This window comes from Lissotriton helveticus, chromosome 8 (assembly GCF_964261635.1).
Source record: "Lissotriton helveticus chromosome 8, aLisHel1.1, whole genome shotgun sequence".
Lineage (NCBI taxonomy): Eukaryota > Metazoa > Chordata > Amphibia > Caudata > Salamandridae > Lissotriton > Lissotriton helveticus.
The window spans coordinates 1133670271-1133697594 of record NC_136069.1 but is presented as its reverse complement, the minus strand read 5'-3'; the positions used below and the strand labels follow the sequence as shown (position 1 = coordinate 1133697594).

General features: G+C 46.2%; 1 protein-coding gene and 1 long non-coding RNA gene across 3 annotated transcripts in view; one reads left to right on the top strand and one right to left on the bottom strand.

Annotated features, from left to right (window-relative positions):
• Positions 1-27324, bottom strand: part of SLC67A2 (solute carrier family 67 member 2) — a 247332-nt gene that overhangs the window by 118774 nt on the left and 101234 nt on the right. The gene's annotated exons all lie outside the window — the stretch shown is intronic.
• LOC144771895 (uncharacterized) lies at positions 6439-7679 on the top strand. Its single transcript, XR_013599539.1, has 3 exons — positions 6439-6491; positions 6629-6689; positions 7138-7679. It is a non-coding gene; the product is annotated as an uncharacterized LOC144771895 (long non-coding RNA).

Genomic DNA, 27324 nt, shown 5'->3' with positions numbered 1-27324 from the left:
CCTTTCCTCCGACTATTTCGCTACCATAGGAGGCTTTAACGACACATTTAGCCTGTTATATCTGTAAAAGTGCCGCAATCGGTCTCCTACCCAATTTGGAAGCAAAATTACAAACGGCTGTGTTAGCGCAGACTAGGTCTCCTCTCATTCTCTGTTTCAGTGGACCCCATTTAATTATCTCATCTATTAAGACCCCCAAGTACGAAAAGGCATCTGACGGGGAACCTGAATGATCCAACCATGAATTGATAGGGCTTTTTAGGATGGCGGCCCACCTGCATCACATAGGATTTGGAATAATTTATTGACAAGTCCAAATCCACCATAAAAGAGGGAAATTAACTAAGCAATGTTTGTAACCCTCTAGCGGTCCTAGACACGAGGACAGCATCATCCGCATATAATAAAACAGGCAGCTCACGCCAACCTACCTGGGGGTAATCTACCATTGTCTTCATTAAAACTTTTTCCAAATTATTAATGTACAAATTAAACAGAAAGGGGGCTAAAGTACATCCTTGAAGTACTCCTCTTTTTATTGAAAAGTGGCGGGAAACCCATAGATCTTGAGAGAATCTGACCTGAGGCTTTGTTGCTTGGTGGAGGTCTTCCAGAAAATAAACAATATTTTCATCCACCCAGATAGCCAACATGGTCTGCCAGAGTTTAGCTCTATTCACGAGAACAAACGCAGATGACAGATCCACGAAGACGAGATAGATAGAACCGGAGCGGGTGACTATATATTTATTAAAAATCATAAATAAACGAAGGCACTTGGCTACGGCTGACCTCCCGGGATGAAACCCACACTGGACGTCCAATAGAATATCGTGTTTCTCTGTCCAACTAGTCAACTTGCTGAGAAGAACTCGACCCACCACCTTAACCACAGAGTCCAGCAGTGAAATTGGTATATAACAGTGGGTGCAATCTCGGTTGCCCTTTTTAACAAGCATTTGCAATGCAATAGGTCTTGCAGTTGTGAGAGTTTGAGCTATTGGCATTGTAAGAATGGTGGAGTGGCCCTAAGGATGGTGGAGTGGGTCTAAGGATGATGGAGTGCCCTAGGGATGATGGAGTGGCCTTACGGATGAATGAGTGGCCCTAAGACGGTGGAGTGGCCCTAAGGATGGTGGAGTGGTTCTAAGGATGGTGGACTGGTTCTAAGGATGGTGGAGTGGGTGTAAGGATCGTGAAGTAGGCCCTAAGGATGGTGGAGTGGTTCGAAGGATGGTGGAGTGGCATGCCCTGGATCTGCCTCCTAGTCCCTTTTGTAGTTTGCAGCTGTAGCACACGGATGGGTAGTGCCACTGTCCTGACCTGAGATCAAGGACATGAGGTGCCACCAGAATAGTAGCTACAGAAGAGGGCTGACAGCTGTGCAGTTGCTTACCCCACAGCGGGTCCAAATAAGCTTGAGGACTCCGCCCAGAAGTGCAGCATAAGGACTATGACACATGGAAGTGGAGGACACATTTCCTTTGAGACATTCTAGTCGCCTGTCCCCTTTTACTCGCCAGAAACAATCCACCACTGTCCCAGCACATACATGTTAAACAAGGAGCAGAACTGGTGACTGTGCAGTTCCTATACAATAGTGTATATTTCTACATGATAAATGAGGACATATTTTATTTCAGCGTTGCTAACAATGGCAATATGTGCATAGTAAATACTTAAAAACTGCAAATAGAATATGTGTACACGTGAAACCGGAAACTTTGAAAGTCAAAGAAATGTTCAATATTGAGTGTATTTGTACACATACCTTTCTTTGGTGACCAGCGGGCGGTTCTGTGACTGTGTCACTCTCTCTCCCTGCTCCGTCATCCAAGCTTTTTTTTTGCTGATTTATATAGCGCAAACTCGACCCGAAGGTGTTGGAGCGCTTACATGTGCACCGGTTACGTTACAAAAGGACACATTAATTTTTTTTTTAATCTTTGGTAGGCGCGGGGCGATTAAGTGCTTTCGCCGTTCAAATTCTGAGTGAAAATAACCAATAACAAACTTGTGTTGCTCACTGGCTCGATGAAGGGGAGGGTGTGTCGGCAGCAGCAGCAGGAGATGTCTGCTCCTGGCACGGCTCCACAGCAGAGCCCCTGATCCATCACACCGTTGACCACATGAGCAGCATTTCCATAAAGATGATGGATGGCAGTCAGCAAGCTCATCCGACACTAGCTCTCTTTCTCCCCAAAGCTTTGAAATGGAAATGCTGGATGTTAGATTTGGGGGTCTCTAGTTGGCATAGGTAGGTACCTCTGACAAACAGGGACCCTTGCATCTAGTCAGGGTAAGGGGGTACACTCCAAAAATAACCCCTACTCACCCCCTTTGTAGCGTGGCACGAGCAGACAGGCTTATCTCAGAGGCAGTGTGTAAAGCATTTGTGAACACATACAGTAACCAAGTGACAACACTACAGATGGACACCACACAAGTTGTTTATTAAAAATAATTATTTTTTATATATTAAAAATAATTATCTTTTATATAGATTTAACACAAGACCACAAACGACAAAAGTCCACAATACTGTACTTAAAATGGTAGAATTGGCTTAGTTCTCTTTAGATCTTAAAATGCGACACTTTTGAGTCAATGTACCTGAAAATGCATAATGCGATACAACAAAAGTGTTGCAGGGAAGGTGATGCGTCAGTTCCTTGCATGCAAGAAGGGTGATGCGTTGGTTCCCTACTGCTGAATAGGGGACGGTGATGCGTCGGTTCTCTGCGAGGGAAGGTGGTGCGTCGGTTTCTTACTGCGCTTCCGTGGCGATGCAGCAAGCAACGCCGTGATGCGATGAAGTTTTGGTGCAAAGAAATAAAGATGTCGTCTTCTTCTTGATGTGGACTGCGACAGGCACTGCGACACGCTTCCCGGTGATACGGCGGCATCTGCTGCGACGTCGATCCTCTTCTCCAGCAATGCGTGGTGCTTTGACAACAATGCGAGCCGGGACAGGCCCTGCGACACGCGTCCCAGTGATGCGGCGGCATCTGCTGCGACGTCGATCCTCTTCTCCGGCGATGCGCGGTACTTTGGCAACGATGAGAGCCGTGACAGGCCTTGGGACACGCTTCCTGGTGCTGCGGCGGCGTCTGCTGCGACGTCGATCCTCTTCTCCGGCTATGCGAGGTGTTTCGGGAGTCCTCCGATGACTCAGCGGTTCTTGAGGACCGTGACAGGCCCGGCAACACGCTTCCCGGTGATGCGGCGGCGTCTGCAGCTATGTCGAATCTCTTCTCCAGCGATGTGAGGAGCTTTCGTGTTGTGAAGCAGCAGCGGCAGTTCGGCGTCACGCTTCTTGCTTGTGAGTCGCGCTTCCAGCTCCTTGAGATGCGCAGTTCCTCAAAAGGTCCCGCACAGGGAATGGAAACCAAAGACAAAGACAAAGAGGAGGATTTAGAGGACATTATCAATGGCCACAATACAACCAACCTCCTTTCCCGACACCATTCATGCCAGATCAATCATTCCCCATGTATGGATGGCAACCACCATTCCAACCGCACTTCTTTCCACCCAGCCAGTACCGCCCTCCTTTTCAGAACAGAGGCAGGCGCGGCAGAGGTCGGAAGAGAACCGGAAACAATGTACAGTGGGAAGACGAGGACCCAGTGGGCAACAATACGAGGAGCAGAGCAGGAGTGAGCAAACCAGGACCAAGCAACAAGACGAACTAGTCACCAACCTTTCCTCAAGGAGTCTCACTACAACTGAAACTAAAGTGCTGAACAAGGGCCTGGGCTTTGTACCCACGAGACATTTGGACAAATTCAAACTACATTGCGAACTGGCCAATTTCTTTCGGAAATTGAAACTCAAAGCATTCTTTGAAAAACACCCTAGCAGTGAAAATGACGAAACACCCAACGAAACAGGCCTTAAAATTAAGTCAAAGTTCACACCACCTCCACACACTATCCCTGTGGAAATCCACACATTTGAACAGGCCGTGTTCAAAGACATTGAAGAAATGAGGGAACCCAGACAATTTGAAAACAATAGCAGGGCAGAATGCGACGCAATTTTGCAATTGAAGAATGACGCCTCAGTCATAATAAAACCAGCTGACAAGGGCGGTGGCCTTGTTGTCATGAATAAGAGTGATTATGACACTGAATGCAGGAGGCTACTCAGTGACATCAAGAGCTACCAACCCCTATCAAGAGATCCGACTGAGGAATTGAGAGCAGAAATTTTGGAACTCGTTGAGACAACTGAGGCCTCTGGTGCAATCTCTAAACAGGAAGCGGACTACCTCTGTAAAACGGAAGGGAAAATCCCGTATTTCTATACTTTGCCAAAGATGCACAAAGGTAAAATCCCACCGCCAGGAAGACCGATCGTGTCAGGGATCGGTTCACTCTTGGAACCCCTCTCTCGGTTTTGCGACTTTTTTCTGAAACCGATCGTACAAACTACCCCGACGTACCTCAGAGATACAAAAAACCTGCTGACACTCCTGAACAATGTACAAGTAGACGATGAAACCATCCTACTCAGTTTTGACATTGAGAGCCTTTATACGAGTATTCCTCAAGATGCCACCCTGGATGTCCTTAAAAGCGTTCTGGAAAATAACAGTTGGGAACACCAGACACCAAAGGCGTTTATCCTACAGTGTGCCATGCTCGCACTCAAAAGGAACTATTTTGAGTACGAAGGCTCCCTGTACCTCCAAATCGGTGGTACGTCTATGGGCAGTGTCTTTGCTCCTAGTATAGCCGGGCTATATGTCCATAACTTTGAAGAAAGGCACATCCTTACACAAGAGAACCCCTACAGAGATCACATCAAGTTTTGGCGTCGTTATATCGACGACGTCATGGTAATCTGGCAAGGACCTGAGGAAACACTCAGAGACTTTACCATCTGGATTAATACTCGAGATCCACACCTCAAGTTCACTCACACGTTTGACAAACGACAGATGGTCTTTCTGGACATAGAAATTAAGAAAGAGGGGCAGGAATTAACAACCAAAACACATTTTAAGCCCACTGCCAAGAACAATCTACTGAGGTACGAGAGTTTCCATCCCCGTCCACTCAGAGAAAACCTGCCATATGGCCAATATCTGAGACTACGGCGAAATTGCAGCAAACTATCAGATTATAAACTTCAAGCTAAAGACCTCACGTGCAAACTGAAACAACGTGGGTATCCAAACAGAATAATTGAGAAGTGCCAAAAAAGAGCAAGGAATCAGCCTCGTGATTCTCTACTTGAAGAAAACATGTCCCGGAATGATTCTATTCCCCTCACTTGTGTTACAACGTACAATTCCGTTTCAAACAATGTGAGCAAGAGCATCAAAAAACATTGGCAGATCCTCAGCACAGGCGCATTGAAATGGGACAAACCACTTTTTTCTTATAAAAAAGCACCAAGTCTAAAAGACAGCCTTGTCAACACAAGACCAAAGAATGCAACGATCATCTCTAACCCTAGCATTACTGAAATGTGGAACTTGCCACCAATTATTGGGCACTACAAATGTGGGGATTGCAGTGTATGCCATCTGACAGAGAACACGAAAACACTGAATCTTGAAGAAGGCAGAGTGTGGGAACAGCGTAAACACACGAATTGTAATAGCACCAACGTTGTGTACATGATCACATGCATCTGCGGAAAGAACTACGTTGGTATGACGACCAGAAAGGTCAAACAACGTATTTGTGAGCATCGTAGCACAATACGCTGCAGAAAAAATGCCACCAAGTTGACTGACCATTTCCTGGATGCGAATCACACTCCTAATGACATGAGATGGACTGTCATTGAGCAGATTCCAAACGGACCCAACTCTCACAAGATCCTACATGAGAAAGAACAACGTTGGGTGTACCGACTTTCCACTCATATCACGGGCCTTAATGATAATGTCCCTTGGGCCTCAATACTGTAAGCCTACCCACTACCCTTTGAGCAATATTCAGCCTACTCCTAACCATCTAATGAGTTGTCCATAAACATGACTGTAGCACTCTTGTAATTTTAACTAGTCATGGTCCGTTCTGGTTAGTATGACCACGCCTAAATCATAACATTGGTCTTCTGTCGGGGTCTTCTGGTAATATACACCCCAGTTCTATCTCAGAACCCCCCTTTAATATGGCTATCTAGGATGCGATTACCAATATTTCATCAGCCATTCAGGTCTTTGTACACAATTTCTGAAATACTCCTTATGATCTTTTAAATTTTGGAATTTTGGAATATTGTACCTCCTAGCCTGGGATTTACCCCAACTACCCAACACGAGATTCGATCTCTCGCCTTAAATGCAACCATTTGAGGCTATGCGGCCGCCGTCCTAGTATCCCTGTCGGCCTTCCGCGCACGTGATCGCGGCTCAACCACGCCCATCACGGAAGCGCCGACACTCTATTTCACTCGCGCCTTCACCCAGCCCAGTACTAGCGGGGCGGTGCAGGCAGTAGGTTACAAACTGAATACCTCGGCAACTAACTGTGAGTAAAAGTACCCGTTTTTCTGCGGGCGTGTCTTTTTTTCAACTAGCGCCAAAAACGAACGCGCCCAGGACACGAGTTGGATGATATTCCTTACCCGCATTTATCTACCTCTTAATAATATCACTCTCTTTCAGAATACGTTTTAAAGAGGGTAACCTCCCCCGTCCCATGAAGTCCCTGAACACTCCATTGAGAGTGAGCCTTGGTTATATATACTTTCTGTCTGTCTTGTGTCTATGTTGTGTGTGTCTTACTTTGTGTTGTACAGTTTCTCTTTGACAATGCATGCACGATCGAATTGGATATAGTCTCGCACCAACTAGTCGGTATGCGAGGATGTAACACGCGGTGACCATTTTATGAACCACGTGTGAGTTGTGAATAGAGAAAATTACGATATTCCCTCTGTGTGAAAGTTGTGGGTAATCTACACTGTCCCACATTTCGCACCTGCACTTCCCTCCTCTAGAAGTATGCTGGAGTAGAGCCCAACACTGGTAACGCTAGACGTATGATGCTACCACTGAATTCACCATGTAACTGGGTGTGACAGCATGCTGACACAACATTGAAGCACTGCACTACGTTACAGGCTTGTAAATATGTTCAATACTTTGACAAATGTCGGTATTTTCTTTTACAGGTTTTTTGATTTTTTAGCTCACCCAGTGTGGAGCGAGCTTACACCACGGGCGCATTTTCGCCATCCAGTGGTCCCATGTGGTAGGATTGGGTGCGTCTTTTAGGGGACGCAGACCGTCCACCACTTGGTTGTATGGTCCTGACGAAAACCTGGTTAACCTTAACCATTAAGGTTGAAACATGTAGACCTAACACATAGACCCTATTAATTATAGAGATACACGGGCTCATTGTTGCCCTATTTTATCTCGCCACGATTTTAATATTGTCCAGTTGCTTGCCAATAAAAAATCTTTATTTTACAAGTTCAAACCAGGACAATTTTTAACTCACTGATTTTTTTCATTTTTCACGCACCACCACTCACAACCTGCTCCACTGCAATCAGGTGTTGAAGCACACCCTGATGACGCTAGGTCATTAGGGTGGACCCCGATGATGAAGCATGTCATCACTAGGTGATGAGTGAGGGGTTTTTAAGAAAAAGAGTTTTCCTCTATTTTGTGAAAACCATCCACCGACACAGTGACTTGTGAATTCTCACTGGTGGTACTCCTTCATTTTTTTTTTTTTTTTTCCCGCACAACTGCAGACACTTACAAAGAACTCTTGGGGAGCTGGTGGGTGAAGTCTGCTGTCCCTAAGACTTCAGCAGGAGGCAAGCTCTTTTCTTAAGCCCTTGGAGATCCTTACAAGTTGATGAAAGTACACAAAGTTCCTCTCTTCTTTCTTTGGCAGTCAGGTAACCAAAGCAGGCCAATCCCCCAAGCAGCACTTCAGCTTAGGGATAGTCTCTCCTCAGTCTCTCTGGTTCCACTTCTCAGCAAAGGTTTCATCTTGTTGTCCAAAAGGGATCTAAAGTTCTGGGGTTTGCGTCCCCTCTTTTATACACAGTTTCTCTTTATTCTCTGAAGGCAGAGAGGCCTTTGCCTCGTCCAAACCAGTTCTGGTCAGTCTTGGAGCACTCTGTTTACATGACTCCTTTCCTTTCACAGTGCAGGGCAGAGACATCAGACGCAACATAGGAGGTGGAGCCAGCATTGTGGAGGAAAGGCACAGCCCTAGTCAGGTCCCAGGTGCAACTCCTCCCTCCCATCTAGATGCAGATCTCTCTATTCAGCACTGGGCTGACTCATCCTGTCTCCTGGAATCCCCCAGCCCCTCTCAATCAAACTCCAGACAAGGAATACACAACCAAGCAGATGAAGGCTTGGATACTTAGACAAGAAAATACCTATTTTCTAACAGTGGTATTTTCAAACACAGAATGTTAAAACCAACTACACTAAAAGATGCATTTTATCATCCTGAGTTCAGGCATACTAGATCCGAATTTCTAGCTAGTTCCCTGAGTCAGTTAGGATTAGAAAATGTAATAATCAAACTGCCCATTCTGGCCTATGGGGAATAAGTAGCCTTGCAATAGTGAAAAACGAAAATGGTTGTAATTCACTGTTAGGACATGCCACACACATCAGTGCTTGTCCTACCTTACACTTACAATGCACCCTGCCCTTGGGCCTACCATAGGGGTGTCTGATATGAAGAAAAGGGAAGGTTTAGGGACTGGCAAGTGGGTGCACGTGCCAAGTCAACATGGCAGTACCAGACTGCAAACAGGCTCTGCAATGGCAGACCTGAGACACACTTTTACAGACTGCTTCTGTGGGTGGCACAACCAGTGCTGCAAGCCCACTAGCAGCATTTAGTTTACAAGCCCTGGACACACAGTGTACTGTACTAGAGTATGACCAGTAAAATAAATCAGCCAATCATGGAATCACTAATCCATAAATCAATTTACAATAGGGAGCACTAGCACTGTGGCACTGGACAGCAGTGGCATAGTGCCCAAAGCATCTAACGCCAGCAGAAACACATGAGGCAACAGCAAAAATGGAAGGGAGACCGCCGCCAAGGTGCCAGGTCTAACACGTGTCGGACCTCTTCAAATGGGGCTTCAGGCGGTTGACATGCAGGACACTGAAGGGCTTCCTGGGACACCGCAAGTCCACCAAGTAGGTAAAAGGACTTTTGCGCTCCACTGCCTCAAACGGTCCAGTCCACTTATCCTGGAGCGCGCAGGGCTCCACTGGGGCCATGACCCACACTTTCTGACCAGGCTGAAGCTCTACCAGAGTGGCGTTCTGATCATACCACCGCTTCATCTCCTCCTGGCTGGCTTCCAGATTCAATCAAAAGAACGGAGCCACTGCCTAGGTCTGATAAGTATACAGGCTCATATAGAATCCCAAATTTGTCCAATCAGTCAGAAGCTCACTGGAACAACGAAAATAATATAAAAAAGGCCAACAAAGCTATTGGAAAAAAAGATTTCATTTTTATTTTATTTTTCACACTGTCAGTTCAAACATAAAGTTACAAAAGTCATTATATATAAATGATAAATAAATAATCACTGCATTCAAACAAAGTCCCACTCATCCCTTCAAGCACTCATACAAAATCACACATACATCAACACAACTCAGTCAACCTTCTCACAACACAATCAAATCGCCAACTGGCGTAGATGACTCGTGTCCCATGGGGTCTCATTAACGGTAGAGACCAGGTGAAACAAATATGGGACTATCTTCAAGCGCCAACGCGCGTTTCGGTGTTCGGCCTGGACTTGGGCCACACCTTCATCAGGGCACAGTGGGGAAGGGAGGGGGACAGCCGCACAACTCTAAGTACTCAGAATTGAGATTTTATCAAGAGGGGTATTTATCGCGCCTTTCCTCCGACTGAGAGCCTGTTAATAAGTGGTGTCACCTCCAGTTTATTTGACCGGGGATAGCACTTAAGTTCCACCAGCGTTCGTTTGGCCCACCTGGGCTTGGAACAATGGAGGAGAGGGGCTATACGATGAAAGCCCATATACATAGATTTATCCCGGCACTGTCGTCGGGTAGGCGAGGTACTTTACGATGGTCCCAGGAACGGTAATGTTTTATTCTTGACAGCCGGTGAGTAAATACACTGTTGCTGCGGCCGAACAGGATAGTGCACACGCTCGAGGCTGATAGTTTAGAAGCTCGGTCGCGTAGAGGGCAGCATCACAGCTTACGGCACGATGGAACCAAACTAAAGGCTTCCAGATTCACCTCAGCGAGTTGTCTGATACGCCTAGTCTTGTTCCTGAAGGCCAGCATGCAGCTATATACATCCTGGAAAGGTTTCCTGGGAGATTGCTTCCAGCCTTCCTTGACCAGACTCAGAGGTCCTCTCACTGGGTGACCATAGAGAAGCTCAAAGGGACTGAACCCTAGAGATTTCTGTGGCACCTCACGGTGTGCAAACAACAGGCATGGTAAGAGGACATCACACTTATGCCTCATAGGTTCCTCAAGACCCATAATCCTGCCTTTCAGGGGTCGGTTGAATCTATCCCATTTACTTGGGGGTGGTAAGGAAGGAGTGGTAAACTTGTAGGTTACCTCACACTCAATCAATCAATCAATCAGTACACTTGTAAAGCGCGCTACTTGCCCGTGAGGGTCTCAAGGTGCTGGGGGAGGGGGGACGGGGGGCTGCTATTGATCGAAGAGCCAGGTCTTGAGAAGTCTTCTGAAAGCCAGCAGGTCTTGGGTCTGTTGTAGATTGGTAGGGAGGGTGTTCCAGGTTTTGGCGGCGAGGTAAAGGAAGGATCTGCCGCCGGCAGTTGTTTTCCGGTTGCGAGGGACTGTGGCGGGGGCAAAGCTGGCAGAGCGAAGGCTGCGGGTGGGGGTGTAGAAGCTGAGTCGGTCGTTGAGGTATGCTGGTCCGGCTTTGTGTAGGGCTTTGTGTGCGTGGATGAGGAGTTTGAAGGTGATCCTCTTGTTGACGGGGAGCCAGTGCAGGCCTCTCAGGTGGGGTGTGATGTGGCTGCATCGGGGGACGTCGAGGATCAGTCGTGCAGAGGAGTTCTGGATGCGTTGCAGCCTTCTCAGGAGCTTGGTTGTTGTTCCTGCGTAGAGGGCGTTCCCGTAGTCCAGTCTGCTGGTGATGAGGGCCTGGGTGACGGTTTTCCTCGTGTCGGAGGGGATCAATTTGAAGATTCTGCAGAGCATTCGGAGGGTGTTGAAGCAGGATGCGGAGATGGGGTGGACTTGTTTGGTCATGGAGAGGGCAGAGTCGAGGATGATCCCCAGGTTGCGTGCATGGTCGGTGGGTTCTGGGGCTGTTCCTAGCGCTGTTGGCCACCAGGAGTCGTCCCAGGCTGATGGAGTGGGGCCGAGGATGAGGACCTCCGTCTTGTCTGAGTTCAGCTTCAGCCTGCTGTCCTTCATCCATTCGGCCACGGCCTTCATTCCTCTGTGGAGGTTGGTTTTGGCGGTGTGGGGGTCTTCGGTGAGGGATATGATCAGCTGGGTGTCGCTGGCGTAGGAGATGATGTTGAGGTTAGGTTGCCGTGCGACGTGGACGAGTGGTGCCATGTAGATATTGAATAGCGTCGGGCTGAGGGAAGATCCTTGTGGGACACCGCAGATGACACAGGGACTGCATATACTTAAAAATGAAGTTTGTTCCTTAGTCAGAAACTACCACTCTAGGGAATCCCACTTGTGAGAAAATTCCCATCAGTTCCCATCCCATCCCACCATGGGGCCGTCACTGTCCTCAGAGGTATAGCTTCCGGGTACCTTGTGGCATGGTCCACCAAGACCAGGATGAACCTGTTGCCCATGGCTGTCTTGGGGTCCAGTGGCCCCATAATGTCAATACCCACCGGCTCAAAGTGGGTGATGACCACAGGGAATGGCTGGAGAGGAGCCTTCTGCTTCCTCCCACTCTTTCCACTGGCCTGGCAAGTCTGACATGTCTTGCAATGAGTGTCTGAACTCTTGTGCATTTGAGGCCAATGAAAGTGGGTGAAAAGTCTCTCAAAGGTCTTGTCCTGTCCCAAATGCCCTGCCAATGGCACATCATGAGCCAGCCCCGGTAGAAAGGCTCTCAAATGCTGGGGTACCACTAGCACACGGGCTGACCCAGGTTCAGCAACCTTAGACTCACTATACAAGAGACCATTCTCCCAGTATATCCAATGTGATCCAGACTGATCACCTGCTGCCTGGCTTGCAGCCTGTTGCCGCAACCCCACAAGAGAAGGGCATTCTCTCTGCTTCTTGAAGAATTCTTCCCTGGAGGGTCCTCCTTCCTGCTGCCAATGGGTCAGCTCAGGCAGGTCCCCCAGTTCAGCTACCTGTTCCCCTGTAGGCTCTATGTCATCCCCCTCAGGGTCTACCTCCTCCTGGACCGTGGGAACTTCGGGAGGCGGTTTCCCACGCCCCCTGCCTCTTCTCTCTAAGGCAGGTCCCTGGGCTTCCCTCTCATGCTCCAGGTCCTCCTGAGCACCCCTATGGGCTGCCATTGACCGCGTGGTCACACACGCCCAGTAAGGCAGACCCAACATCTCCAAGTGAGTACTCCGCTCCACTTTTCCCCAAGGTGAGCTCTCCAAAGTCAGTCTCTCTCTCTCTCTCTCTCTCTCTCTCTCTCTCTCTGTCAGTCAGTCTCTCTCTGTCAGTCAGTCTCTCTCGCTCTTAGTCAGTCAGTCTCAGTCATTCTCTCTCTCTTTCTCTCTCTCTCTCTCTCTCTCTCTCTCTTTTTCTCTCCACTCTCTCTCTCCACTCTCTCTCTCTGGAAGGCCATGGGAACATTACCTGCAAGGTCTGGTGGCCGCCAAGGAAGGCCTGCCGGGCTGCTGGCTGCCCGCGGGCCATACTATGAGAAACACGGCCCTACGGCATGTTCTGACTAGTGTGGGGTCTCTTGGTCTCTTGGTTAAAGCTTCCTCAACTTCTTGGCCGCAGAGGAGCAATAAGAATTGAAACATCTAGGAGGCTGAATGGCGGCTCTCTGTGCCAGGGCACTTAGAAAATCCCTTATTTTAGCGGAAATAGTCTTAAAAACACTGATGACCTCTCCCGGGGTCGTTATTGGGGAAGTGCATAATGCTAACCAATTAGCTCACGTGATGGTTACTGATTCATAAAAAACCTCTGGGGATATCTGGGTCCATTTTAGCCTTCTTTCACCATCAGTTGGTCTCACCACCCCACTCCGCCCGCCCCCCCTATGTGCCAATAGGGACCCACTAAAATAAACACACAAAGGATTATGGTCACTATGTACACTGGCCTGTATAGTGAATCCCGTAAATAGTTCAAGAAGAGGCGTTGATACCAGTATGAAATCAATAAATGACACCTCCCAGCCCATCGAAGGACGGTGCAAGGGCCTTACTACGGGGACCTATTGTGCACATAGGGAAAAATAGGTTAAATTCATGTCAAAAACCATTCAATATATCGCCTTGTGGAGTAGGTTCAAAATGAATTCCCCCTCACACGTGGGCAGCCCAAATCAATCAGACTAGAGGTCCCAGGATCTCCACATAGAGGAGTATTAAAATCTCCAGCAATCACAACGTTTTTAAAAATGACATCGAGATTTTCCCTTAGAAAAGACCCCAGCATAGAAATGTTACTTGTGGCTTTAGTGTTCAACAATAAGGGCCTCACCCACCTCACACCTAATCTCATAGACACTACTGGCGGAGATATGCAGTAATGTATACCCCTGTCCACAAATTGTGTTAATTAACACTATTCTGTTTAGGTCATGGTGTGTATATTTCTTTGTAATGAGATGTCACAGACAGGTCTTATCCCACTCTGAAATACGTAAAAATATAAATAAAGTGAGCAAAGAGAGCACCTCACGATAGCGACACCCGAGGGGGTTCCTCGCAGTCAATTGCCAGTTTACCCACTTCTCATCATCGGCAACTCTCTCTTTGTAGTGAGTGAAAACTGGAAGAACAAACAGAAAAAGGTGAATCCCTGAACTAATACTAGTGTAGTGCAGGAAACGTGGACTAACCCTGTACATCCACTACTTCCAAAAAGAAAGTGAGAATATGTGCACCTAAAACCCCTGTGATAGCCGAGAAAAATGGTTATCACTGCTAAAATGTGATAAGGCTTGCTAGCTTGGCAACTTTATTCTGGTGCTGCAAGACTTCACAATTTAAAAATGGTTACTACTATACCATATATTTTTTATTAAATGCCCATGTGCCATATGGCTTTTGCACAAGACATTGCGTTATAAAAGTTGGTTTTGCAGGACCCTTTACACAGTAGCAAGGACTGTGTAGCTGGAACAAAGAAGGACTTATAGCCCTCCAGTGGTAAGCTGCTCCCGGACAACCACGTTTCTTGCAGGCAAATCACACTGAGCTGTTTTATCAATGAAATCCACAAGGGGTCAAGAAACTTATTAGCTCCTTGTGATGGCCAATGCATATAGTGCAGATTCATATTTAGATTTTAATTTGTGGGCCTGGGGGGAGGATAGAGGGGCTTCTGCTTTTCGAAAGAGGCCCTAATGTTGTAAGGCATGTTATTCCACCCAAATGACTCAGGTTTGTAGAAGAATCCGAGAGGTAGGACCATAATGGACAACTGGGCCATATGGACAACGGGGGCCAAAAAGTTTGTTAGTCGAAGCTGCAGCCAGAATCTTTTCTGCAATGTGAAGTCTGTTAACGTTAATAACAACACAGTCTCCCTTGCGGGACTTATGAGAGCTTCCTACCCAACTGACCATTAGCACCATATTAATGTTTTTCTTCTCCCTTGTGCCTAGGGAAGTATTACAATATAACCAGTGCAGGACTTTGTTCTTTAATTGAGAGTATTCTTCCTTAAAACCCTGGGCAAGATGAGGCATGTTCCCCAGGATCACAACATACAGAGTTGATTTCCGTGGGAGATGTATATCAGCCAGATTCCGAGCGATGCCCCCCATCCCCCCTCCAATGGCTCCCCAGCCTTATTATTCTCAGGGATGGTTTGATCTCACGTGTGTGCCTTTATGCAGGTCCCTTACTTGAACCGGGACTTAAAACTGTGTGGTTCTGCAAAGAGGACGGGAACTGCTGGTTCTGTACTGGGCCCCTTAGTCGCTTTGAAGGGGAAGATGAATGCTCCCTGGTGTTTACATGTGAAGCTGCCAGAATGGGTCCTTCGGATGCCAGGGGACCCATTTGGGACCTCGGTTCCATATGGCAGCCTCCCCCCTCAAGGGCATGCAATATTTAAGATCAGGAAGTCCATTTTCAATTAAGGACAGACGTTGGAATAGTAGAACCAGTTTAGAGTCCAACATAACCTTTAAAGAGTCCTGTAAGGATTCTAGTACATTCGCCAAGTCTGCCTTTGTGATTACTTGATCAGTTGGTAACTTCTGGGTTGTCACCTCGGCTCTCGGACCTTTAGCCTTTCCCCCAGATATTTGGCCATATCTTTTCGTGCCTTAACATCGACTAACAGTCTACTCTTCCCGGTTTCTCTTGCGAGGTGAATCCAGAAGTTATTGACTGCTTAACAGGTGTGCCCATCACACACCCCCTGGTGTTATTGACCACGAAAGTGGGTGTAAGAGGTAAATGCTGGCCCCCCCATACAGCTGTCCAGTCCATCTGATTCTTGCACTCCAGGACTATTTAATAAACCGTCAACGCTATCCGTAATTATATGTGGCCTGGCCAGATTAGAAGGGGGCAATTGACAGGGGACTGGGAGAGACTCAGGACCACCAGCTCTATCTCTTTGTCAACCACTCCAGCTGCCCTATGTAGGAAAGAGTCCATAGTTACTACTGTGGCTGCCGCAGGCCCCCCAAGTATCTGGAGTCCCCTTGCATTTCCCCATGGCACACCCAGACCAGTACACTCCTGGCGCACTTCAACCGTGAACACCGATGTAACAAGGCTCGGGTACTACTCGCACATTCACCAGGAATAGTGGCCACACAAACCTGAGAACCTTGAAACCAAGACACAAAGTCCATAAGTGACCTGGACGCTGTAAAACCTATAACCAGCCACAGACAGAGGTTTTTACAGATGCCAATAATGAAATGTGAGAAAACGCTGCCCCCCTACCTGTTCCTCAGCCTCCAAAGGTGAAGTAATGGCCAGGGTATAAAGCCCACCTGAGACCTCCACCGTGCAATGAGATGGAGAAACCTTTTCTGACGAAGTCCTAATGATGATTAAAAAGAGAACCAAGAGGGTGGGTCCAGCCGCTTCTGATGGGCATGGACGGCCCCGTCCTTGGCCCAGGCCTGGGCTTTACCCGGGCGTGTCCCCAGGCGTGTCCTGTGCCGCTGTCGATGGATTTAAGAACCTCCAGGCACAAGAACATGCGAGAAGTAAAGTTTCCAGTGGCTTACTTCAGCAACGCAGTAAAGTGCCCAGCAGGTCTATGTATGGGTATCTTTCTAAGCAGATGGCACTCGTGAGGCTTTTTCTTTGGGGCCTGATGCAGCCAGTAATTACATGGCAATATCTGTGAGTGGTTTACCTTTGGTCTACCTGCCCTCAGGTACTACTAGACTTCAAATGAAAGCCAAGATGGTTACTTTGCACACTTGAATCTCCGAGGACTAATAGGTCAAACAAGGTTTCCTTCATGACGTGGTAGTTGGTCAGGAAATCTAACACAGTTTGGCACTCAAAACAGACTCAAACCCAATGCCCAGCCAGATCTAAATTGTTTAAAAATAATTTGTCTTTATTTACAAATGGGTTGGACAACATAAACCAGAAATAACACAAAAACCCAAAGAGTCCCTAAGCACCAGCACGGCTGAGCTACAACTACAGTTTTCTAGTGTTCAAATGGAAAGGAATGATATAGGACTCAGGTGGGCTGGAGGTCTTAGTAGTATATGGAATCCTTTAAATCCAATTACTTTACCACAGCAAGTGTTTCCTAATGAGTGAATGGATCAGACTGAACGTTAAAAATGTATGATGCATGTTATGGCTATGACTGCCCTTCGTCCTTGTTTCCGAACATCCCTGGGTGCAAAAGAGAATCGCTCTGTTGGTCTCACCTCAACACAAGGAGTTGTGAATATGAAAGATTTTGAGAAACCCAAAATTAACCACTGAAAGTGGACTGTGATGTAAACCCTAATTCACAAAAAGCATTGGCATAGCCAATAGGTTTCACCTATGTGAGATCTGTTTGCTTTCTGAATGCTTGTATTGCTATAGTTTTGGAGTATTCAGGAAACACTGACTTTAGGATTATGCGCTTAAGCCCTTTTCTATTACTTATGCATGTTTTTTTCTGTTTGGGGATGAGGCGTTGGTAAATCAACAATGCAGAAGGATGTGGTGTTCTAAAAGCAGGTTTGGTAAAGACAGTGGCAGTGGGCGGGGGTGGTGACTTAACATAATGAAGGCATGTGAAAGGCTGAGCTGCCGTTCTTGGAATTTGGGATGAAGGCTCAGCGTCTGATCAACATCTTGTGATCCTGGGCAAATGACTTAATTCTTGTGAGCAATCGAAGAAAAAATAAATAAAATAGAAATCATCTGTGTAATGTAAATGGTGCTCATGTAAAGCACCACAAAACCTTCAGGGACGCGACTGAGGGCGAAGGAGGTGCCCGAAGCAGGGTGGTACGTAAAATAACAGAGAGAAGGGAGTAGGACGTGGTGGGTAAAAGCAGCAGGAGGGGTGTTGTATGAAAATAAAAATGGTCTGCTGCTTGGTAGCAGGGACCTAGCTACATAAATATAATAAAAACATGCACACTGTCCGATAGTGTGGATGGTTTTGCAAAAACTGTAAGCATTTAGATATAAAAACTGCCACAACTAATGTAGGGTAGAGTTTGGATATAGGGTTTATATTCGTTTATGGTCTGTGCCCACCAACACGATTACAACCATGGACTGGGGTGGTAAAATATAACAAGTATTTAAAAGTTAAAATATCAATACGGTAAAGCGCGGCGGACCAATCTAAATGTGGAAGCTCTATTGCAGGCCTGAGCAACAAGTACAGGATGGAGCTACCGACTTCAAGGAACTGCGTTTTTAAGGTTATTCTTGTAAAGTGCATCTTTTGATTATTGTATGTTGTATTTTTATCGTTTTGGTCTTGTTTTACACAGATAAATATTGGATTTTTTTTTAACTCATGTGGTGTCCTTTTGTATTATTTTTTATTTATTCAACTTGTATTTATTTATTTATTCAACTTGTATAGCGCAATTATCACCGATAGGTCTCTAAGCGCTTATGGTGTAAACAGCCGAATCAGTACAGAGGAGAAGATCACCCAAATCATGCCAAGCCCCAGGCTTCTCGGAACAGAATCGTTTTTAACTTGCGCCTAAAAGGCAGTAAGTTTGGTTCTTTCCTCAAGCAGAGCGGTAGTTTATTCCAAGCTGCCGGTAGAGTAGTAGAAAGAGCACGCCCACCATAGGTGGTCGTGCGGTAGCGAGGACAGACTAGAAAAGACTCCTCAGATGAGCGTAGTGTTCTTTTGGGGAGGTAGTGTCTCAGCTTATCTTTGATGTATCTAGGAGCATTGCCATAAACTGCCTTATGCGCAATGCACATGCCCTTAAATAAAATCCTTTGCCTAATTGGAAGCCAATGTAGTTGGCATAGGAGAGGGGAAGCATGTTCTCTTCTAGCCTTTCCAAAGATCAACCTCGCAGCATCATTCATTACAATCTGTAATCTTGAGAGTTGCTGCTGAGGGAGTCCAACATAAAGGGAGTTTCCATAATCGAGGCGCCCTAAGATTGTTGCAGACACTACCGTTCTCAAGGTAGAGAAAGACAGCATCTGCGAGATTTTCCGCAATTGCCTAAGAAGGCCGACGCATGTACCCACCACCGACGACACCTGATTCTTCATTGACAGTTTCCCGTCAATGTGGATGCCCAGGCTTTTCACCACCGCAGCTGGTACCGGAGTCCTCCCCAGCTCCTTAGGCCAGAGGCAATCGTTCCAAGGGTTTCCCGAGATGGTTATGGGCAACACCTCAGTCTTCTCTGGGTTAATTTTTAAGGAGTTGGAGGACATCCAGTTGCTTGTGAACTTTAAGATGTTATGTAATCTATCCTGGGCTCCAGATGTATCTTCAATTTGTATAATGATCTGGGTGTCGTCGGCGTAGTTGTAGACTTGGCAATCCATATGGTTAAGAGCATAAATCAGAGGCTGGAGATATATATTAAAGAGGAGCGGTGAGAGAGCTGACCCCTGCGGAACTCCGCAGGTTAAGGCTGCTGCAGTGGAGACCAAGTCCGACAACTGGACCCTCTGCGATCTTCCCTGCAGGAAAGAGGTCAGCCAGCCTAACACAGTCCCCCCAATGCCCAGATCTCTCAGCCGCTTCAACAATAGTTTATGGCACACCGTGTCAAACGCGGCCGAGAGATCTAAGAGCACCAGGGCTCCAGGGATCTTCTTGTCAGCTCTACATCGTAGTTCATCCAAAATGGAAACCATCACCAGCTCAGTGCTGTGGTGTTTACGAAAACCAGCTTGATTTTGCTCTAGCAAGTCCCAGGTCTCCAGATGTTGTGACAGGAGTGCTAGGACGTGCTGCTCGATTACTTTAGCTAGGAAGGGAAGTTGGGAAATGGGCCTATAATTCTTTAAAGTTTTTACATCAGCCCCTGGCTTTTTTAAAAGCGGAATCAGCCGAGCTTCTTTAAAGGACGACGGCACCTGTCCAGTTTCCAGCGACTTGTTTAGGAGAGTAAGGACATCTCCTTCACAGCCTAAAATAGCGACCTTAAAGACGCTAGGGGGGCAGGGGTCTGCCTGGGAACCTGAATTAACTCTTTCCACCAGACTGGAGAGCCTCTCCTTAGTAATCAAGGGGAAGGTCTCGAGTTGTTGGCGCACGTCCTGAGTAGTTGGCAGAGTACAGGGTGGACAGTCAAAGATAGGGGTCCGTGCTATCTCATCCTGGAGATCCTCTATTTTACTTGTGAAGAAATCTTGGAAATTCTGACAGTCATCCTGGGAGAACTCCGGCTTTTGTTCTTTAACATTTTTCAGTTCATTAAGAACTTTGAAGATTTCTTTCTGTGGGATCCGGGCTGTCGCTATCCTAGTTTCAAAAAAGACTGCTTTACAAGACACGATAGCTTTTTTATACAATGCTAATTCTTGTACATAGCTTTTACGTGCCACCGAGCAATAATCCTTCCTCCACGCTCTCTCCAGTCTCCGAAGGGCTTGTTTCTTGGCTCTTAAGGTCTCATCAAACCAAGGTGCCCCTGGCCCTCTGTCCGCCCATTTCACCTTTTCTGCTGGAGCGACCACGTCCATGGCTCTCATTAATTTATCAGTAAGCTTTTGACTGCCCACCTCAACGTTTTCGTCGGTCATATTTAGGGCGGTGGCATTCGCTAGGTGTTCAATCAAATCTGTCTTATTGATGTGATTCCATCTCCTAACGGTTTTCCATTTCATTTTCTGCCTATATGTCCCCTTGCCAAGCTTCTTGTGACCTGTAATTAAAAAGTGGTCTGACCACACACACGGCACAGAGGTGGGTTGCCCTGATGCAGAGTCAGTGGTCCATACCAAGTCCAGAGTATGGCCTTTGGAATGCGTAGGGCCAATTACCAATTGCGACATTCCTATAGCCCCGAGGGCCTCTTCTAAAAGAAGAGCCTGCCCTTCCTTTGGGGAGAGCTCCCAATGGAAATTGAAATCTCCCATGATCAACAGATTTTTATAACGGGATCTAAGATCATGAGCAATTTCCAAAAAGGAATCCAGAAAAGTAGGTTTAGCCCAGGGAGGACGATATACTAATAAAACAATCCAGCAGGTAGCACCTATCTCGAATTTTACTCCCAGCACTTCTGCGCCTCCGCAATTTTCTGCGCACACCCTCTCAGTGCGCCGAAGGCCATTATAGAAGAGCGCCACCCCCCCTCCTCTCTTGGGGCCCTGGCGATTAAAGCAATAGCTGTATTACTGTATGTTATGTGCAAATACTTTACACACTGCCTCGGAGATACGCCTGACTGCTCCTGCCAAGCTACCAAGGGGGTGAGCAGTAGTTATTTTAGGAGGGTATCCTCCCTTATCCTGACTACGAAGAAGGTCCCTACTTGGACAGGGTAACAACCTGCTAACTAAAGACCCCCATTTCTAACAGTACCTTTAAAAAATTTCATAATACATTATCCATGTATTAATATTTTGATTATTTGCTTTCATTAGTAACTTTCATTTTGATTGCTTTCTTTTATTGCTGGTATCACTGGTATCTTAAGTGCATTTAAACCCCCTGGAGCATCCCTTACCGTCTTGCACGCTCTGTAAAGACCAATGTCAGTCTTTTTCTCTCTCAACGTGTGTGTTCAACGATAATTACTTCCTTAAGGAAGACATAGCCTGGTGTATCCGCTCCAGTCAAATCGAACAGACGCCCTCCTTACTTTATGCTCAGCAGTGAGGTGCGTCGGTTTTTCCCCACCTTTCCCCAGGCGGCGCTTGCAACTACTCTGATGCATTTATAAAAGAGGTGAGCAAATATGTGGTTAGTTTTGCAAAAAAAGCTCAATTCTATTTGAAACATTAAGAATTTGACATTTTTCGCAGGGCTGGGAAAGGAAGAACTGAAAAACTATATGCAAACATGCTTCTAGAACTGGAAGGAATATGTTCCACTTGGCTGCCAATATGGTTTGTCTTCCACTGCTTTAATGTTGATGGCAGTTTTTTTTCTGTGCAAGAGTAGATTTGTTTTTCCCATATGGAGAAAGTTAAAGTCTGTGCCCGCTCTAATTAAGAGCTTCACATTTTCTTTTAAGTTAGAGAATCATAGGTCATAGGGGTATGTCAGATGTATGGACAGGGTGCTGAGTTCTTGGGCTAATTGTTTTTTTCTATTCTCATGCCTTATACAGGTAACGACTAAGTAAATTAATGTTATCTTTCCTAACTTTTATGTGGCTTTACAGAGCGCAAACTCTCTCTAAGTGGTGGGAATGTACATTTGGTTAAGAGAGTGCGTGATTAACGGGTATATTACTTCCTGTCCAGCAAACTGTTGTACCTAACCGATTTCGTGAGGTCAGAGGAAGGGGCAGTTATCTTCTACGTTTGGCACACTCCAATGATTTCACTCTTCCGAACACCCTTTTAGGAGACTGCAGTCACAGCTTGAATGGTGAGGCACAATACAATTCTCTCGCCTACTGCTAAAGTCCATCTTTTTTGAAGGTGCTGGAAAAGTCAGAGCTGACAGACTTCTAGTTAAGGCTCTTACCGTCCAGGTTTCTCTCCAGCAAGTACTTCCGTAAAGTCCAGTGCAGCCTACTTCCAACTGCACAGATGGTTCTATCACACAGTATGGCATTATATTTTAGCCATTTGAATCCCCTAAGGCAGTAGAGAGGGCCAGCCAGCTGACCCCTGGGGGGAAAACATCCAGTCTCTCTGTCTAAAGGCAGACAGCAAGCAGACATTATCTTCTTTCCTTCCATTTCCCAAGGTCCTGAAATATTCTGAAGAGCTGGTGATGGGGTGCCACTATTGTTCTCTGCACTAGTCTGGGAGCGGCGACTTCCTAGACTCCATTACTCTAGATTTCTCACTCAACCCTCAATGTTATGGCTTTCTGGCTTGACTGTGAACCTTTCCAAAGAACTCCATTTAACAGGGCAGGAGCCAGGCTCCCCTCTCAGGAGCACCATGTTCTTTCACAGTGGAGATACCTCCTTCCTTAAATGGAAACACATTTCTCTCCTCTTGTGAGTAGAGATGAATACCTGTGAGGATTTTCTCAATGCAAGGCTTCTGTGACTATAGCCTACTTATTCTAAATTTTACAGGAGTGTAACCCATAGACCAGTTCAGGACAGGGTAAGTAAAGTGCATTAGAAAACAATGTCCTGATCGGTAAGAATGCGTAGACAATTAGTTGTGCATGCATACAGCATTACGTGCAAGGAAAGAAGGAGACACTACATCAATTTAGAAAAAAGATAGTTAATCATCTTTATATAGTAACATGTGTTATGGTCGGAGGATATACAGTTAGAAGCAGCACTGCATAAATAAATTAATGACAACCAAAAAACACTTGGTGCTTAAAGTGATTGTGATATGGGTGGCGACGCAAGTGAAGAAGTGAACAGCGAGAACGGCGCACTGTGACAGAGTGCAGATAATTTACAGTGAGTGGCTCCAAGGCAAGTGACAACGTGATATCACAATACATAAATTTTCGATTGGTTGTAGAGCCACAGCGGAAAAGTACGCCTATTATTATGCTGTTAGGTCGACGGCGTTTCGATCCATGTAAGTTTGGATCGTCATCAGGACTGGGTTGTCTGGATTGGGGCGTGCTGCAAGGAAGGGAGAGAGATTTTATCAGGGAAGGTTATGGGCTGGCCGCACCAGGATGGGACAAGGGGTTCCAATATATTTACCTTGATTCAAATCTGTTAAATGGGAAAGTCATAGGTACATTAGGCAATTCCCAAGGATCCAGTGTGGGCAGCCTGAAGAATAATGTGGATCGCCAAGCAAGGTGATCCAAGGTCTGCAAGGGTGCACTGTGGGGAGGAAGGGGGGGGGGGGAAGGATGTTAGGTAGGTGTGACACAGGGAAGCTATAGATTTAGGTAGGCGGACGATTTAATAAAAAATTGCAGTTTTCACAGAGTGGTCGTTTTAGGAACAAAGGCAGCTGTTGCCCACTTGGTTGCACGATCCGATCAGATGGTTCGCCAAACCAGACATACGGGCTACCAGTAACAGCTGCCTTTGTTCCTTCCCCAGATGGCTTGCTGACAACACGGCCGATCACTGACGGCCGCGCCAAATCCGACCTTGTCAGGTACGTCTCGCCACCACTTACCAAGTCCACACTGAATACACGTATACTCCAAACGGAATACGTATATATTTTGCTGTAACTGCGGTTGTATTAAAACGACCACTCTGTTAAAACTGCAATTTTTTATTAAATCGTCCGCCTACCTAAATCTATAGCTTCCCTGTGTCACACCTACCCAACACCCTTCCCCCCCTTCCTCCCCACAGTGCACCCTTGCAGACCTTGGATCACCTTGCTTGGCGATCCAGATTATTCTTCAGGCTGCCCACACTGGATCCTTGGGAATTGCCTAATGTACCTATGACTTTCCCATTGAACAGATTTGAATCAAGGTAAATATATTGGAACCCCTTGTCTCATCCTGGTGCGGCCAGCCCATAACCTTCCCTGATAAAATCTCTCTCCCTTCCTTGCAGCACGCCCCAATCCAGACAACCCAGTCCTGATGACGATCCAAACTTACATGGATCGAAACACCGTTGACCTAATAGCATAATAATAGGCGTACTTTTCCGCTGTGGCTCTACAATCAATTGAAAATGTATGTATTGTGATATCACGTTGTCACTTGCCTTGGAGCCACTCACTGTAAATTATCTGCACTCTGTCACAGTACGCCGTTCTCGCTGTTTCACTTCTTCACTTGCGTCGCCACCCTTATCACAATCACTTTAAGCACCAAGTGTTTTTTGGTTGTCATTAATTTATTTATGCAGTGCTGCTTCTAACTGTATATCCTCCGACCAGAACACATGTTACTATATAAAGATGATTAACTATCTTTTTTCTAAATTGATGTAGTGTGGAGAAGTGTGGCTCACTGGTTAGAGGAGGCAGACCTGGAAGCAGAGGTCAGCCCGGGACCAGGGTTCAATTCCCGGCTCGGCGGGGTCTAGAGTCCTAAATTGTCCATGTACTCGACAATTCTCGCTCCGGTGCCTACTCGATTCACGGGTTCACACTCTGCGACTCTGGGCAATAGCTTGCTTAATCTCCACAACGGCCCCTCGCGGCGGGATGCCTGGCTTTCACCTTGCGGATACCCTGCCGGGGTTATCTCACAGGGGAATACCAGGACGGGTTCCCTAAGCAAGTGCTTAGAAACCGCTTGGTGATTTGCGCTATATAAATTCCTGTACATTTACAGTGTCTCCTTCTTTCCTTGCAAGTAATGCTGTATGCATGCACAACTAATTGTCTACGCATTCTTACCGATCAGGACATTGTTTTCTAATGCACACTATAGCCTACTTATGGCATGGTCATGTCAAAGTCCATGGTCTGGTACTTTGTGATCCCATCAACTGCTGTCTGATTTGAAAAATGGCACATCCTAGCTAGATGTTCTGTGACGGCAATACATTAGCCTACCTGCCTTTAGAACTTGGTCTATTGTTTCTTGGCAGAGCACCTTTTCATAGCTCATCAGGACACTAATTCCTGCCAATGATATGTAAAGCCCACAGGACTGGTTTATTACTTCTGCTTCTAGATAGACCTAAGTTCTAAAGAATTTTGAAGATTGTCTTTATACTATACAATTTTCTATCATCGCCGCCAACCTTGACTTTTTACTAATGGTAAAAAGTAATTTTTAATCAAGTTTGTAATGTTCTCTTGGCTGAAACTGGAAAAATACCTTTAATCCTAACTAGGCTTTTTCACAGAAAATTGCATATTATTTATAGCTTTTCACTGTAGGGGCATGTTTAGTTTATCATCTAGCCTGTTCCACATTTGGGCAATATGGTACACTTAGGAATGGCTTAAATATGTGAAAAGTACTTTTTCCTACGTGGCGGAGAAATATATTCCGACATGTTACGGCAGGGTTTGAAGCTGCAGTCAGTCAGGCCACAATTGTGTATCTGATTCGTAGTTATACACTCACAGATATAAGTGTTGTAAATATATTATGCAGCCACATCCAACACTTCACTTATATGCCAATGGTGCATTTCAAGTACCAAATTACCATGGCCTTACTGGAAAAGTAAATAAGCTAAATTAATCTAGTAAATATTACCTCACATTATAGGTGCAGAGCAGAAACACTCGAAGACTGAATAAAAGTTTCTTGGTGCCCAGACCAGCAAAAAACAGTCTTAAAAAAAAAGAAATCTTGGGAGATCACACAAAAAAGGACACACGGCAAAAATTATGGACACTGCCTTAAAGGAGATTCAGTGTGAACTGAAAGGACACCACTGAAGTGTCAAGAGAGCCTCAGTAATACGTTCACAGCAGGGGCGGCCTTAGGCATGTGCAAGCTGTGCACCTGCACAGGGCCGCCAAACCCCAGGGGCCGCCACGCCAATATATATTCTTAATATAATAATCCTCTGAGGATGGATACATATTTGCATGGCGGCCCCTGGCAGGGATTTTGGAGGGCCTCCGGTTCTGTTGGGAGCAGCCGCAGGTACTGGTCATCTAAAGCCTTTTCTGGACGTTTTATTAAAACACCTTCCTGAGCTCTGGGGGGCTCCGCCCCGCCCAGACCCCCTCTTCCGGGGCCACCTACCTACGCTCCCTGCCCAGGGCCGCCATGAGCCTAGAGCCGCCCCTGATCACAGGGTTTAAGATGCAGCAGACTTACGGCCACTGAGCTTTACTGCAATTTGGTTCGGAGATATTTTGATGTACCTGTGAAAAGCCTATTCACATAGTCCAGGTAACAAGAGTGTAAGAGCAGCTGTGGCTTGAACTCCATGCGGAAAGTATTGTTAGCGTAAAATCCACTTTAGGATTCGGAGCATGTTCGTTGAAGATTTTACTACGGTCTGCATTTGGGATTCATAAATTAGATCAGAATCCAACAGGTATCCAAGACTTTTTACTGTGCCTTTTATGGGGGTGGCGGTCCTATATGTGAGAGTCTGGAGGTGATATCATGTTCAGGCAAACTTCAGCATGGAATTTGAGTTGGACATTGGCAATCCAGTTTTGGGCAGTAATTTAGCAGCATGTAAGTGTTGATGTATGTAGTCATTGGTGCTTGGAACGTATGTATTATCCACATATCATTGTGTAGTTGAAAAAAAGGTATCCTACCAAGCCTTGCAGAGGGCTAAAGTATATATTTAAAAAGAAGTTGGAAACAGACGAGCCCTGAGAAAATCCAGCATTCAGGTAGTACACGACAGAGAGTATTGACATAAGAAGGTAGTGTTGCCTCGGTTTGTCAGGAAGGATGCCAAACAATCAAATGGTTTAGAGGGAATACCCGCATTCAAGAATCGAAGATGAAGTGATGGGTGACAGACTGCACAGAGTATGGTACAGTGATACTCAAAGTACGGCCCGGGGCCGCATGCGGCCCTCCTGAACTTCACCTGAAGCCCCTGCTGAACGACCGCACTGGGCTGAATTTACTTGAGAGCGAATTAACATTTGGCAATATATTAAATAAACGGAGAAGCGTTTATTTACAAGCTAACTGTATTAAAAGAAAAGCAAATAAGGTATGCTACAGCACATTACTTTAGAAACATTAATTTTTTAAGACAT